The sequence below is a fragment of the Sinohyriopsis cumingii genome, unplaced genomic scaffold (assembly GCF_028554795.1).
Source record: "Sinohyriopsis cumingii isolate HCF-2022 unplaced genomic scaffold, ASM2855479v2 utg001994l, whole genome shotgun sequence".
Classification (NCBI taxonomy): Eukaryota; Metazoa; Mollusca; class Bivalvia; order Unionida; family Unionidae; genus Sinohyriopsis; species Sinohyriopsis cumingii.
The window spans coordinates 157,917-173,661 of NW_028316099.1; the positions used below are offsets into that span (position 1 = coordinate 157,917).

Genomic DNA, 15,745 nt, shown 5'->3' on the forward strand with positions numbered 1-15,745 from the left:
TAAAAGTTATGGATAGATGCTTGTTCGATTCAGAATCTGTAGTAGCTGTGTGCCAGCAGCCATGGATCATACTTAATTATCACCTAAAACTAAAGAAAACAAAAGTAGTAGTGCATAACTGATAACTTTAAAGAAACAGATGGTTTGTACGTAGAACCAGATAATCTTTACTAAGTTACATACATATAATTAAGGGACAGTAACTAAGGCTAGATCATCTGGTTTTTATACGAGTTTTATAATTACCAGTGCCGAATTATTATAATTATAAGTGCCGAATTCTGGTTGTGTGTGTGTGTGTGTGTGTGTGTATGAATGTACGTATGTATGTATAGCAAATCTGGGTACAGTCGTCGATATATATTTTCTTCGTTAATGTATTCTTTCGTTTTTACACACACGCACACACACACACACACACGCACACTGCGGCTGCGGCTGATCTGTCGAAAATAGATTAGCATTAATTAATGCCACCCTACTAAGATCGTAGCAGTATCGACGCCTGGGAACATGCAAAGTGTTTTTTTACGCTATGATTAATTATATTAATACCTAATTAACACCTAATTAACACATGACCTTTATCTTATCCTAAACGATAACAGGCTGCTATTGCAGGTGATGTAATCGGATTCTGCCTTTCAATTACACGGACAAAATATTGCACTGTCGTCGTGTTAAAACGGAATGATGTGTATAGCACGACAATCAAACAGCATTCGGCAGACGGGGCATGTTTATTGTGCAATCGTACGCGTTTTATTCGGATGAAAAAACGTGCATGTTTTCAGCAAAAATGACAAACACGCCGATGTTCTAGAGCTATCGTTTGTATCTTATAAGTAAGGAATAATGTGTCACAATTATCAACCTTGAAATTAGCCCCTTTAATCCGAGAGACAAAATAAAGTGCGCCGCGCTTAATTTTCGCATGCCGCCAGGCATTCAATATAAAACTTCAAGAAAACTGACCAGTGCTAATTAACACAATGTATTCAGATCTTTTATTTACAATCGCAAAGTTTGATTTTCAAATTCGACTTCGTATGAGGACCTAACAGTTACTAAGATTAGGTCGAAACATATCCTGAGCTAATTTACCTATTTAACAACAAACATGTCAACACAGTTCAGAATGAGTATATGATCTAACAGTGGATATTCAGACAATAACGAAAAATATTAATAAATCATATGTAAACAGTAAGATAGGCTGCGTGTAACTACTTTATAACATGGGCATGTCGTTGGATAAATATAAAACTATGCCAGTAAGAAGAAAGTGGCGCAACATCATCACCCATCAAACAATTACGTATTCCAGCTACTTCAGTAATTGCAAATTGCTCTTGGGAAATAGAGAGAAACCATATACTGACAGTTACAAAATAGACAATAAAGTTGATGAGATGAAAAACGTGAAAACGGTGTCAGAGGTGTCAACAGTGAGCATATAAGCAATATAGAACGAGGATGCTAAAAACAAATATAAATTCGTTATTTGACAGACAGGGACATAAAACGGTTACAACGACATTTGTAATAGCACCCAATTCGATGGTACACGCAAACACAAGAAAGAAAATATATTAATTGTTCCATAAAAGAAGATACACAGACTTCTGTAACGAGGACACACACACACATGCTTGTATTGACACCCATTACAATGTCAATACATACATACCCACAAGTTTCTAGATTATGACATGGCTGGAAAACATGCCAAGCTAAACAAAAACTCCGCCGGACTCTTTTTACAACATTGATTTTCAAGATGTCCTTCGGTGGAATATGGTATTTACAAATTTGTATGGAATAGGGTATTTACAAATTTTCTCGTCGAAATTTACACTCAGCCTAAGTCTGCAAGCATATATCTAACAACCTCATTTCAGACATCAATATTAAAATAGTTTACGATACATAAAACATTGGTCCAGACTTACCGCTTTAACATATGGCGTTCGTTGTTCTTTTTCAGAAACAAAACAGGAATGTGTACACAATGTGATAAACAATGGAAGGAAGTTTCTCATTGACCTAGCTGGTTAATCCTTAAAGTGTAGTACTTGTTTTAAAACTCGCACCATAGGAACAGGACTTTCAGCAGTAAACATTCTGAATTTACAATGTCCAGTTTCATAAAACCTCGATAAATAATATAGGAATTCTTTTTAAGTAATTCTAGTAACTAAATTCACGGTGACAACAAGATTATGCAAACAATTCTTACTTTCAACCGCATTGAAGAAAACCAATTTTAGGCAAATATTAAAGTTGGTAAATGCCTGTCAGTTTTCACATATCCTTTCCATACATCGTTCTACAGCTTGCAATGTCTTTATACTCACATGTGAAATATATTAATTACATACAGAAAGGGTGTCCGCCCCGGAGGTCGTGGTACATACATACACCGCTCCGGTGGCCTAGTGGTTACAGTGTCAGCCCTGGAGGTCGTAGGTTCGAACCCCAGCCGAGTCACTTCTATAAATGACGCTAACAGCGGCCTCGCTAGGCGCTAAGCATTAAGAGGTTAGTGTTAGGTCTGGTTGACCTGGTGTCAGGATAATGTGACTGGGTGCTAGACATATCTATAAACTGCAACAATGCAGACATCGTAGCGATATGACTGGAAAATTGTTTAAATTTCGTTAAAAATCTAAATCACACACACACACACACACATATGTGTGTGTGTGTGTGTATGTGTACACTAGACTAGTCTCCTCCCTCTCGTCACATACATGCGTTATTGCTTACATTCATCTTATTGGAATACATTTATACGTTCAGTTGTACAGAACACAAAGTATGTGAACCAAAATGTATTTTACAATTTGACTGCCAATAATATTTTATACAAGATTTACTTGTATTTAAGAACGTGAAGAGTATTGGGTACATTTCCTCTGGGGTCGATATGTATCACCAGCCAAAAATGTGTAGAGTACTGGGTACATTTTCTTTGGGTTCGATATTTATCAACAGCCAAAAATGTGTAGAGTACTGGGTACATTTTACTTGGGTCGATATTAATCAACATCCAAAAATGTGTAGAGTACAAGGTACTTCTCCCTTCGTTCGATATTTATCAACAGCCAAAAATGTGTAGAGTACTGGGTACATTTTCCTTGGGTCGATATGTATCACCAGCCAAAAATGTGTTGAGTACAAGGTACTTTTTCCTTGGGTCGATATTTATCAACAGCCAATAATGTGTAGAGTACTGGGTACATTTTCTTTGGGTTCGATATGTATCAACAGCCAAAAATGTGTAGAGTACTGGGTACATTTTACTTGGGTCGATATTAATCAACATCCAAAAATGTATAGAGTACAAGGTACTTCTCCCCTCGTTCAATTTTTATCAACAGCCAATAATGTGTAGAGTACTGGGTACATTTTCCTTACGTTCGATATTTATCAGCAGCCAAAAATGTGTAGAGTACTGGGTACATTTTCCTTGGGTCGATATGTATCACCAGCAAAAGATGTATAGAGTACTGAGTACATTTTCCTTGGGTCAGTATTTATCAACAGCCAATGAAGTGTAGAGTACTGGGTACATTTTCCTTGGGTCGATATTTACCAACAGCCAACAATGTGTAGAGTACGAGGTACTTTTTCCTTGCGTCGATATTTATCAACAGCCAATAATGTGTAGATTACTGGGTACATTTTCTTTGGGTTCGATATTTATAAACAGCCGAGAATATGTAGAGTACTGGGTACTGAAGGGAAGACAACTAGTCCATGATAAGAGTAGGTTGATAATGCAATGAAGTGAATACTACTAGTCCATTATAAGAGCAAGTTGAAAGTGTAATGACGTGAAGACTACCAGTTCATGATAAGAGTAAGTTGGTGGTGTAATGAAGTGGTCTACCAGTCCATGATAAGAGTAAATTGATAGTGTAATGAAGTGGTCTACCAGTCCATGATAAGAGTAAGTTGATAGTGTAATGAAGTGAAGACTACCAGTCCATGATAAGAGTAAGTTGATAGTGTAATGAAGTGAAGACAACCAGTCCATGCTATGAGTAAGTTGATAGTGTAATGAAGTGAATACTGCTAGTCCATGATAAGAGTAAGTTGATAGTGTAATGAAGTGAATACTGCTGGTCCATGATAAGAGTAAGTTGATAGTGTAATGAAGTGAAGAGTACCAGTCCATGATAAGAGTAAGTTGATAGTGTAATGAAGTGAAAACTACTAGTCCATGATAAGAGTAAGTTGATAGTGTAACGAAGACTACCAGCCCATGATAAGAGTATTTTGATAATGTAATGAACTGAATACTACTAGTCCATTATAAGTGCAAGTTGATAGTGTAATGAAGTGATAATGAAGTGATACTACCAGTCCATGATAAGAGTAAGTTGATAGTGTGATGAAGTAGTCTACCAGTCCATGATAAGAGTACGTTGATGGTGTAATGAAGTGAAGACTACCAGTCCATGATAAGAGTAAGTTGATGGTGTAATGAAGTGGTCTACCAGTCCATGATAAGAGTAAGTTGATAGTGTAATGAAGTGGTCTACCAGTCCATGATAAGAGTAAGTTGATGGTGTAATGAAGTGGTCTACCAGTCCATGATAAGAGTAAGTTGATGGTGTAATGAAGTGGTCTACCAGTCCATGATAAGAGTAAGTTGATAGTGTAATGAAGTGAAGACCACTAGTCCATGATAAGAGTAAGTTGATAGTGTAATGAAGTGAAGACAACTAGTCCATGATAAGAGTAAGTTGATAGTGTAATGAAGTATTAGTCCATGATAAGAGAATCATCATCATCATCATCAGTCTCATGACCTAGTGTGGTCGTTGAGGCACTGTGCTGCTGAACATCTGACCAGTTTCCTCCACTTGTCTCGATCATGTGCCAATGCCTGTGTCTCCGCAAAACTTTTCCTGGTCCATTCTGTGATGTTGTCAGTCCACTTTTTTCTCTGTCTACCTCTCCTTCTGCCACCCTGGACGCTGCCCTGCAGGACTGTTGTGGATAGATTGTTGGCTCTAGTGACATGGCCATACCATTTCAGCTTTCTCTTTTTGACGGTGGTGAGGAGGTCCTCATATTGGCCTACTTCGCGCCTGATGGTGTTACGCACTTCTTCATTTGTGATGTGGTCCATGTAAGAGATGCCAAGGATGGTTCTGTAGCATCTCATTTCAAGTGACTGGATTCTTCGTTGTAATTCTGCTGTCAGGGTCCATGCCTCACATGAGTACAAAAAGACTGAGATGACTAGAGCTCGCAATAGTCTGATTTTAGTTTTCAGACAGATATTATTGTCTCTCCAGATGGGTCTTAGCTTTGACATAGCTGCCATTGTTTGTGCTGCTCTTGACAAAATTTCTGCTCTTGATCCCTCTTCAGTGATTATGGAACCAAGATATTTGAACTCGCTCACTGTTTCCAGTTCATGTCCTCTGACTTTAATCTTGGCTGAGATTTGTTTGCAACTATTTGTCATCAGTTTTGTCTTCTCAGCGCTTATCTCCATGTCAAATCTGGAAGATGTTTCATCCAGGTTCTTTACTAAGGTGGCTAGCTCGTCTTCACTGCCTGCCAGCCCATCAATGTCGTCTGCAAAGCGGAGGTTGTTGATGTTACGCCCTCCAATGCTGACTGTCCCACAGTGGTTTTCCAGGGCTTCGTTCATGATGCGCTCTAAGTAGATGTTGAAAAGCGTGGGTAACTGGAGACAGCCTTGACGCTCTCCCACTTTTGTCTGGAACCAGTCCCCCACAGCACCTTGGGCAATTACTGCACTGGTAGCCTTGGCGTACAGCTGCTTGATAGTATTGGTTAACTTTTGACCCATGTTATACATCTTCAATGTGGCCCACAATGCCTCATGCCACACTCTGTCAAAGGCCTTTTTGAAATCTATGAACACATGATAGATGTCTTGTTGGTGTTGCGAGTATTTTTCGCACAGAACTCTGAGACTGAATATTTGTTCTGTTGTGCTTCTTCCACTCATGAACCCGGCCTGTTCTTCAGCGATTATTTCTTCTGCTTGGGGTTTCAGTCTGTTCAAGATGATCTTCAGCATTACCTTACTAGCATGGCTGATCAAACTGATAGTTCTGTAATTTTGGCACAGCTGGAGATTGCCTTTTGTGGGAAGTGTTATAATCATTGACTGTGTCCATTGTGTTGGCCATTAACCTGTCTGCCAGATCTTGTTGCAGATTTTTGTTAGTAGCTCTTTCACTGATTCTCCCCCATTCTTGATAAGTTTAGCTGGGATGTTGTCTACTCCAGCTGCCTTCCCATTCTTCAGTGCTCTTATTGCTGACTCCACCTCTTCTTTGAGAATGGGGAAGTCATCATCAATTGAGGAGTTTGGAACTTAAAGAGGACAAAGACATAGCAATTAATACAAAACAGAAACAACAGCAACAAAACCAACAACAAGATGATCAACAAGACAAATTAGGTACAAATCTAAGACAAATAGTACAACAACAACAACAGCAACAAAGTCAACAGGAAACCAAGCAACAATGTCACCAGTACCAACTGGAACAACGAGGAAAAACTTTACAATCCAAACACCAGTAATCTCGACGCCACAAGGAAATCAGTTACCCAAGCCTCCAATGTCAATACCAGCTGCAGAAACTCCAGTACAAAGAAAGGAAAGAGATAGAAAAAGAAGAAAAGAATTGAGAAGACAAGAAAGGGATCAAGAAGAGGCAGAAAAATATTTCTTAGCATTAGATGAATTTTTAGATTAGAAAAAACCCCACCAAAAAACAGAAAAATATTTCTTAGCATTAGATGAATTTTTAGATTAGAAAAAAATCCACCAAAAAACAGAAAAATATTTCTTAGCATTAGATGAATTTTTAGATTAGAAAAAAATCCACCATAAAACAGAAAAATATTTCTTAGCATTAGATGAACTTTTAGATTAGAAAAAACCACCAAAAAACAAACATTGACATTTTGTTTAAAACACAAAAAACCACACAAAGGGAACAAACACTTGCAAGTTTAATAAACTATATTAAATATATAATAAACCAATAAATACAGCAAACCACTACCATTGTATAAACATTACACTATAGCAAACACTTACAAGTAGGGCAGGAGGGCCTCTCCAACTGGTCTGTAAAGATCAACCGGAGAAACCACCCTCCAAAAGAAAAGAAAGGAAAATACAGATGAAAATAAAGAAGATCGAACAAAATGAAGGAACGAAACGGATGAAAGTGATGGGAATGATGAAAATGATGATGACAGCGATAATGACAATGATGGGTTCGAAACTGGAACGGAATACAAAAGCGCGACAGACGACACCAAAATGACAAAGGACGTATAATAGCATTGATAGTGGACATCCTTGTCTCACTGATCGTTGTATTTCAAATTATTTCGTGCATTTCCCGTTTACCTGTACACATGAAGTTATCCCAGTGTATAGGATTTCGGTCCATTTCCGGAAGTTGGGTCCGAAACTAAATTTTTTTATAATACATTCTGTAAATAGTTTCGTTCTAATCGGTTGAAAGCTTTCTCTTGGTTGAAGAGTACCATAGCACCCTTTGTACCAGTTTCATTTATGTAGTCAATTATAGTTTTAATGTTTAAAATATTGTTTTGTATATCCCTCCCTTTTCCCCCACAGGTTTGATTTACATTAATTATTTTGTTTATCCAACCCTTTACTCTATTTGTTAAAACCCTACTTAAAATCGTATAGTCCGTGTTTAAAAGTGATATGGGCCTCCAGTTTTTAATCTCGTCTCTATCCAATTTCCCTTTGTATATAATTGTGATAACCCCCTCCCGCATAGATTTAGTCATTTTATTTATACTTAAAAATATATTATTATACAAAGCGTTTAAGATCGGCGTTAGTTCACCGTGGAACTTTTGGTAGAATTCCACGGTGAGTCCATCTTTCCCTGGTGATTTCTTTTAGTGAGTGTAGTTATACTCTTTGTGATTTCTTCATCTGAGATGACGTCATCACATTGGTCTCTATGTACTGTTGATGTCATCTCACAGTCGACATTTTTTAAGTAGCTGTCGATTGTGCTGAAGTCTATGTTCTGTGTGGTGTATAGTTCCTTATAATATTGGGAAATATTATTTAGGATATCTTCTTTTACAGTATGGGTTACATTGTTTATTTTGATTTTATTTAAAATTGTATCACCCCCTTTTCTAAATTCTTCTCGGTTATATAAGTTTTTTGCCTTGTTGTAGATCTCTGTAAATTTTCCCGTCCTTATTTTATTCCCCTGATTTTCGTCTTCTTCAATGATTTTAATTTTGTCTGTCAGTCGTTTCTTTTCATCATCGGTTGTTGTTTTGCTTAGTTCTAATTTGAGTTCGTGTTTGTCTTTTCTTTATGTTTTTCCGCCCTTCTATTTAAGTACCGAATATATATTCTTCTTATTATGTTTTTTTAAAACATCCCAATCATTTATTATATTAATATTTTCTTCATTTTTGAAGGTTTCAATTTCTTTTTTTAAATATTACTTCTATATATTCTTTGTCATTTAAAATCTTATTATATAGTTTCCATAGTCCTGGCCACCTTTGTCTCTTTTTTTTTTCATTTTTAGGTCCATAGTGACCATAAAATGATCTGATAGTTTTGGCTGGTTATTGTAGTATTAATATATATATTAATGGATCATAAAAAAATTCCCGTAAAATTTATCAATCCTGCTAGACTGTTTTTGTTTATAGTTAAAGGTAAATTCTCTTCTTAATATGTTCAGTTTTCTAGAAATGTCATGTAAATTGTGTTTATTTTGATAAATTTATCATTTCGGTTCGGTATTTTTTGTCACTCGTTGTTAGGTCAGTCGTTCTGTCAATTTCGTCCCCTACCGAATTGAAATCGCCCCCATGATTAGATTTTCCATCGAATATTGTTGTAGGTAGTTAGATAAGTTTTCTATAAAATTTAGTTTCTTATTTCTATTAGCTGGCATGTACACATTTATTATATGCCAATTTAAGATTTTAACATGTAGCAATCGTCCCTTAAAAATTTCCCCCTCCTCAAACCTTTCCCAGCTTACTCCCTGTTTTTTTTAAAAGTTATTATTGCTGCTAACCCCCACACATCTAATATCATTATTTGTAAAATTGTTGCATATCACTATTGCGTTAAGTTTGTCTTCTAATAAAAATTTGAATTCTGACGTAAATTCCCTTGTGTATTTCTTGTATCATTATTACATCAAAGTTTGTTTCTTTGGCTAATTTGTCTGCTTTCGCTTTGTCTATCCCATTACTGTTGATAGTAGCGATTCGGAAGTTTGTTTCTTCCATTTTTGCTTCACTTCCAGGTGCCGCATTACTTTTATATCGAATTTAATTGTATGTATTTAGTTAAAGTTTTTATATTCATTTTTGTTTTGTTATTTATATTATGTTTGTATTCCTGTGGGGCTCTGGATTTGTCCCAGAGCCTCGTTTGATTGGTTGCTGTTTTCTGTAAGCTGTGAGTCGTTTATGGTTTCCATGTCTGATTCGTATTCGCTTTCGTTTTCCGTGTCAGTTTCATTGTCGTTTTTTTGTTTGTTCTGTCGTGGTTTCAAGGTCCTTGTCTTTCTTTTTTTTCTCAAGATTTTAGCCCTTACGGGTGGGATTACTGTTTGTTTGGTTTTCTTTAGTATTTGGTACACATAACTCAACTCCCCTTCAGGAGAGGAGCCATGCGACGACGTGGCGTGTTTGCGCTTCTGCGCTGGTGTTGATGTTGATGTCATGGGTTTGGTTCCCAATATGTCTACAGGTAGCTCTTCTGGTTTCCCCTCACTCTCTTGGATAATCTCATCCTCAAGTTGTTTTAGAAAATACGGGGTTTTCCCCAATATTTCATCCTCGTATTTGGGGGTTCCTGGACGGCATGTCTTTTTGGGGGGTGACAAAGTCTTCCCACTCTAGATCTTTGCTGGTCGTATTTATTGTGGGTGTCTGAGTGTTTCCATAAGGTGTGGTTGTTGTGTCATCTAGGTATGAGGTTGTCTGATTAATTATATCCGTATTTGCGAAATCAATCAATTTTGGCCATTTATTTCCATATCAACAGTTTTTGTTGTATTTGTAGCCGCCGCACTTGCGTATGTGCTTGGGGCTAACGGATTTGTACAGTCTCTGGGCGCATGCCCAATTTTCCTGCATCGTGTACAGGGACGCTCGTACTAGCATCCCTTGCACCACGTTTTTAGCAGGAAACCCAAAACATAGAAAAATGTTGGGAGCTTGGCTGCGTCCTCTTTGGCAACTGTAATGTTTCTTATCCCGGTTTTTATTTTCTGGTACCCCCACACACTTGCCATTTTTTCATTTTTAAAGTTGATATGGAATTTCTTTTTATTTTGTCTATCAGAGCTTCGTTATCAACTTCCAAGGGGAGCCCCGAGACCATTACGTCTCTTGTTCTGGGCTCTAACCCTCTGGTGATTTGGAGGGCTTCTGACACATTTGCTGTCATTCCCTTAATGTCTATTTGCCCCATGTCTAATAAGGGGGTGTCGTAGTCTTTGGGGTAGATAATAAATCTATTTTCCCCTCCATTTTGTATTCCCTCAATCTCATCTATGAGTAATACTTTCAATTTGAAAGCGGTCATTATGTCTGATTGTCGGGGGCAATCTGCAACGTCCCTGAAATCTAGCAGTTGGCATCCTTTGGGGATGAGAGGCTATTAAAATATCTCTCCCATCTCCATTCTCTATTTTAACTGCAAAGTACTGATCAAGTCTTGCCCCTTTATACATAGTTTTATGTCCCTGGGCCATAATTCTATCTGGAGAAATAATTCCCAAAATGTTTTCAAATCTAACACACTGTAGTAGAAAAGGCACAATTCTCTATACTACACAATTAAAAGAAAATTGCAAAAGGATTAATTGGTATAATGGATCATGGCTGTGGTCCAAATTATTTATCGGCTACTCATAAGAGCGACGTGAATTTAGCTCTTACGAGCTGCCTTGGTTGCCAATTGCTTCCTAGGTGCTTTTCCACCGATGGACTTGAAATTCTCATATTCAAGCATACCTAGTTAGGAACAGTAGAAATCTTGCCTTCTTGAGAGCGCACAAAAAGCACGCCCGCACTCCTCGACTGACTGACGTAACCTCCTAATGTGTCCATTCAGGTCAAGAAATATTTCGTTGTTGTTGAATCTATCACGGATTTACTTACTTGTGAATTTACAGGCATAACATTAAAATGCAACACTTGGTCATAAAACGTCTTGCCTTCCGAAACACAACATATAGAGCCATGGGAAGGGGTAGCTATACCTAGTCCAATAGTGATTAAATGTACTAATATAATTGACAGGTTTAAACAATTAAATGCCGAGCGAAAAATACAGTTGGAGGAACTTTATATTTATTGGTTCGGGTTTTCAATGAAGCACAAAAAAGAAATATATCACAAAAACAACTTAACTAAATTACTAGAAACACACAGGCAGTTTCGGAGTATTAAGGACGTATTAGTTAAATATAGAGATAAAAAAGAGTTATGGAAAAGGAAAATACACATATAAATTGGAAAAGAGCGTGGGGAAACTGGATTGAGCTAAGATCACTCAAAATACAAAGCCTCTGCTTCAGATACATGCACGATGCATGGTTGACTGGAAAGGTAACAGTAAGGCGGAATATGGTCGGCGTACCGCCTCTATGCCCATAGTGCAAAAAGACGACTTTTACTAAAGCACATACCATGACACACTGTGAAAAATCGAAAAACCCAAAGATCACAGATAATAACGGAAATAAAGAAGAAGGAAATTTATAAAACGCAAGCAATATTATATTTAGACGGCAACTATGGAGGGGGGGGGGGAAATCCTGTACCAAATAACGAACTTTATAGTAGAGACCATGAAAGACTGTGGACAAGTAATTACTATTATTCGCGACTGACGGGCCCATGGAAGAGAATGGAAAACACTTAACATACACACATAAACACAAAGTCTTTAATCACTTACATTTCTAACACTCTACTCCTTTTTCATATACATCTCCCCGAACATTATATACATACTTTTTTATTTTGATTTTGGCAATTTGGCTTTAACAAATAAGAGAATACCTGCTCGAGATGGGAAAAGTACCTGCAAATAAAGAAAGTACGAACCCCACCTGGAGCACAGTCTATCTCATAGACAAATAATGCGAGGAAGCGACACACTTTTAATACACACATAATCCACTAAGGTTCTTGTTTTAGTAGCAATTAGTACACCGCTTCTCTCGCCCAAATTCAAAAACTATAATAAAATATAAATCAATGGGATTATAACCAATGAAATAATGACAAGACAACTGGGTTGAAGAATTGATATCTAAATGATGTCCCTACATGAAGACATATATAGCAAACAGAAATATAGCATATGCATATAGCACACTCGGGATGCAGCAGAGAGGGCGAACAGACCACTTTGTAGGAGCGTCCAAAACCGAAAATAAACCCTTTTATCTTTTATATTATATCGTAAGCAAATATATTTGAAACAAAAATATTAACCAAATCGAGGAAGCCTCGAATTGGTTAAATAAATTGTTTTTATAATTTTATCCGATGGTATCATTGTTGATAGCGATCATATTACACAAAATCGACTCAACTTGAGGTCGCGCCCTCTCTGCTGCTATTAATTAAAACAATTATTGATATAATAAAATGGTACATCCGGAATCTTATACTGCAAGAATAGCCCGAGAACGATTAGAAGCAATTAAGAAATTTCTTCCTGTTAGAGACTCATTTAGAGAAAACTTACGAGCGCAGCAGGAAGCACAAGTTGAGTACGAGGAAGACACTAAAAAGTTATTTAAACCCGTCACTGCAGCTACTGAGAAAGTTACAACTGTCATCAAAGAAGATCTTCTTCCGGTATCAAAACAAACTGCAGAACAAACTGAAAAAATAGCAAGAAGAACTAAACAAACAAAAAAGATTTTACGAGATCTTCCAGTTGATATAGCTGCGGCTCAACCTCCACCCGTCGATGAAGAAATATTTGAAGGTATTGGTAAAATTCGTACTCAGGTCGCCGATGTGGAAAAAAAAACTTGCACCTAAATCTAAAACAGAAAGAGGAAATGTTGAACTGATTAAAAAATTTAGAGAGGAGTTTATCGAAGATATTAGAAATACTGAAGAAAATGATTTACCCGAAAAAATATTATTTGGTATATATAATAAATCTAAAAAATTAAAACCCGGCTATGAAAAAACAAGCAATGAAAATTGTATTAAGTGGGTATATCGTATATATTACAACAAAAATCAAGTAAAACGTTATGATTATAAATACGATGCACTTGTTAAAGGAATAAAAAGACTTGATGGAGGGGGACTAGAACAAATAGAACAACAATATCGATTTCCTCCACCTTTACAACAAATAGAAAGACAACAAATAGAACAACTTCCTCCACCGCAGCAAAAACCTTCATCCCTGCAACGAGCAAAAACCCGACGACTTACTACATTGAGGAAGCCAATTGAGGAGTTTAAAAGAGAAAGGGAACAGATGTTGGCAGGAAATGATGATGATGATCCTCCCGGCGCCGTAGGGAGTGGTCTCCTGACTACATCAGGAGGAAACAATTTTGTTTGTCCTGACAATATCCTCGATGACGTGTCACGGTTAGAAGTTCTCATAGGAGGAAAACGTGCCGAAAATAATTCACCAGAAATAATTAATGAAGCAGCTGATATTTGTCAGCGATTATTTCACGGCGGCATTATGGATAGCGGTGTTTACCGGGAACTTATCGATGAACTTGTTGATGATTAGTCACCGCGATTAGATAAATGATAAATAAGATAAGATGATCATACACAATAATTATCGTAGACCTGTACCGGTCAGAGTAGTGAACTCACGACTACCAGTCTACGGAGCAATTTACGGAGATGGACTTGGTGATGTTATTCAGGGATTATTTAGAAGATTAGCCCCAAAAGTAGCACCTGTTGCAAAACAATTATCGATGAAAGCTATCGATGTTGTTCGTGAAAAAGCTCCTGGTGCAATTATCAATGTTGCTGGTGAGGCGTTCTCGGCGATCAAAGATAGACTAGCACGATTAATACGACGAAAACGACAACCAGTAGAATTACCAAGTACTGAAGTGATGCCCGCAGATGTCAGTAAAATAATAAATCAAGCTGCAAATAAAAAACTAGCAGAACTAGCAGATCAGGGATTAGGTGAACCAGGGAATAATATTTCAAGTTTAATATCAGGAAGTGGAATTTCCCGAATGCGGTAATCAACGTGTTAGACGAAAATAATTACAATAAAATGTTCAAGCGCATGTCGGACACAGCGTTTGACATGGAAGCACCTGTCCTTAAAGATGAATCTGTACGCGATTATCAGTTTTATTCTTATGACGCACGATTACCAGATCAACGTGGAAGAATTGAACTACAAGTTCATGATACAAGTAGATACTTTTTACCCGCTGAGGCTTTTATTGAGGTAGAGGGTACAATTGTAAAAACGGATGATACTAATTACGGAGATGCAGTAAAAGTTGATTTTGTCAACAATGGTATTATGGCACTGTTTGATAGCGCCACATATATGATTGATGGAAAAAATATTGAATCGATTCAGAAAGATGTCGACGTTGCTACAACAACAATAATAGGATTAGCAAGATATTCTGATGATTATACAAGATCAGCAGATCCCACGATGATGTTTGTAAAGGATAATACGGGTCACCCTGAAAGCGATCCGTATAATATAAGACGACCAAGAAATTTTGACGGAAACGCTGATGCTGATGTGACGCCAGTAGTTCATGGTGCTAACCCAAATTTCAACTTGGGATTTGCAACACGTAAAAATATGTTGCTAGGAGCCAATAGAAGTTTTTCATGTACAATTCCACTATCGCATATTTTTAGATTTTGTAGGAATGTTAGAAAAGTTATTTTTGGAGCTAGACACACGGTTGTTTTTGTAAGAAACGGTGATGATAACGATGCTCTGTGGAGACCTGCTGGTGATGCTGGTAAAGTAGTATTAACAAAATTTTCCTTGTGGATGCCGGTAATGACTCCAACGATCGCAGAAGACCAAAAATTGCTTTCTTTCATGGATACAGGTGGCAAATCCCTGTTGTCATGGTTAACAACAAGCACGGATAGTATACAAAGTAACACTAACGGTCAGTTTACATGGCATATAGCATCACAACAAGGTGTTTCTGCACTGCGGCATATTTTTATTGCGTTTCAGAACTATGATCGTTTAAATAATCAAGAACATATTCATATGATATTTGACAAACTAGGTATCCCAGATATTTCTTTACGGATAAACGGACAACAAGCACCAACAGAGAATATACAACTTAATTATGAACAAAATCATATGGGACGTGTATATCATCGTTTAATGTCATTCAAGGGACGTGATCAAAATGTGGATACCGGTTTGCAAATATCACAACATGATTTTAGAACTTTATATCCTATCTATTATTTTTCGCTGGAGCATCTTGATCTATCAAAACAATCTGTCGTTGATATACATCTTAAAGCAACATTAAATACAGGTGGTGGTGTTGATTATAGAGCAATCGCGGTCATACTCAGCGATAAAGCCATGTTACTTGAAGGTGGTAGCGGTCGAATGAGAGCCATTGATGCATCAGTGGAAAATCTTTAATCATTATTTGGAGCGTGGTAAGTA

The 15,745-nt window shown here is 37.2% G+C and overlaps 1 protein-coding gene across 1 annotated transcript in view; it reads right to left on the minus strand.

Moving 5' to 3' along the window:
* LOC149771286 (limbic system-associated membrane protein-like) overlaps positions 1 to 2,083 on the minus strand; it is a 48,481-nt gene extending 46,398 nt beyond the window's left edge. Inside the window, exon 1 of the mRNA XM_089948666.1 lies at positions 1,953 to 2,083. The gene's annotated coding sequence lies outside the window, so the exon portion shown is untranslated. The remainder of the gene's footprint in view (positions 1 to 1,952) is intronic.
* Between the last annotated feature and the right edge of the window lie 13,662 nt (positions 2,084 to 15,745).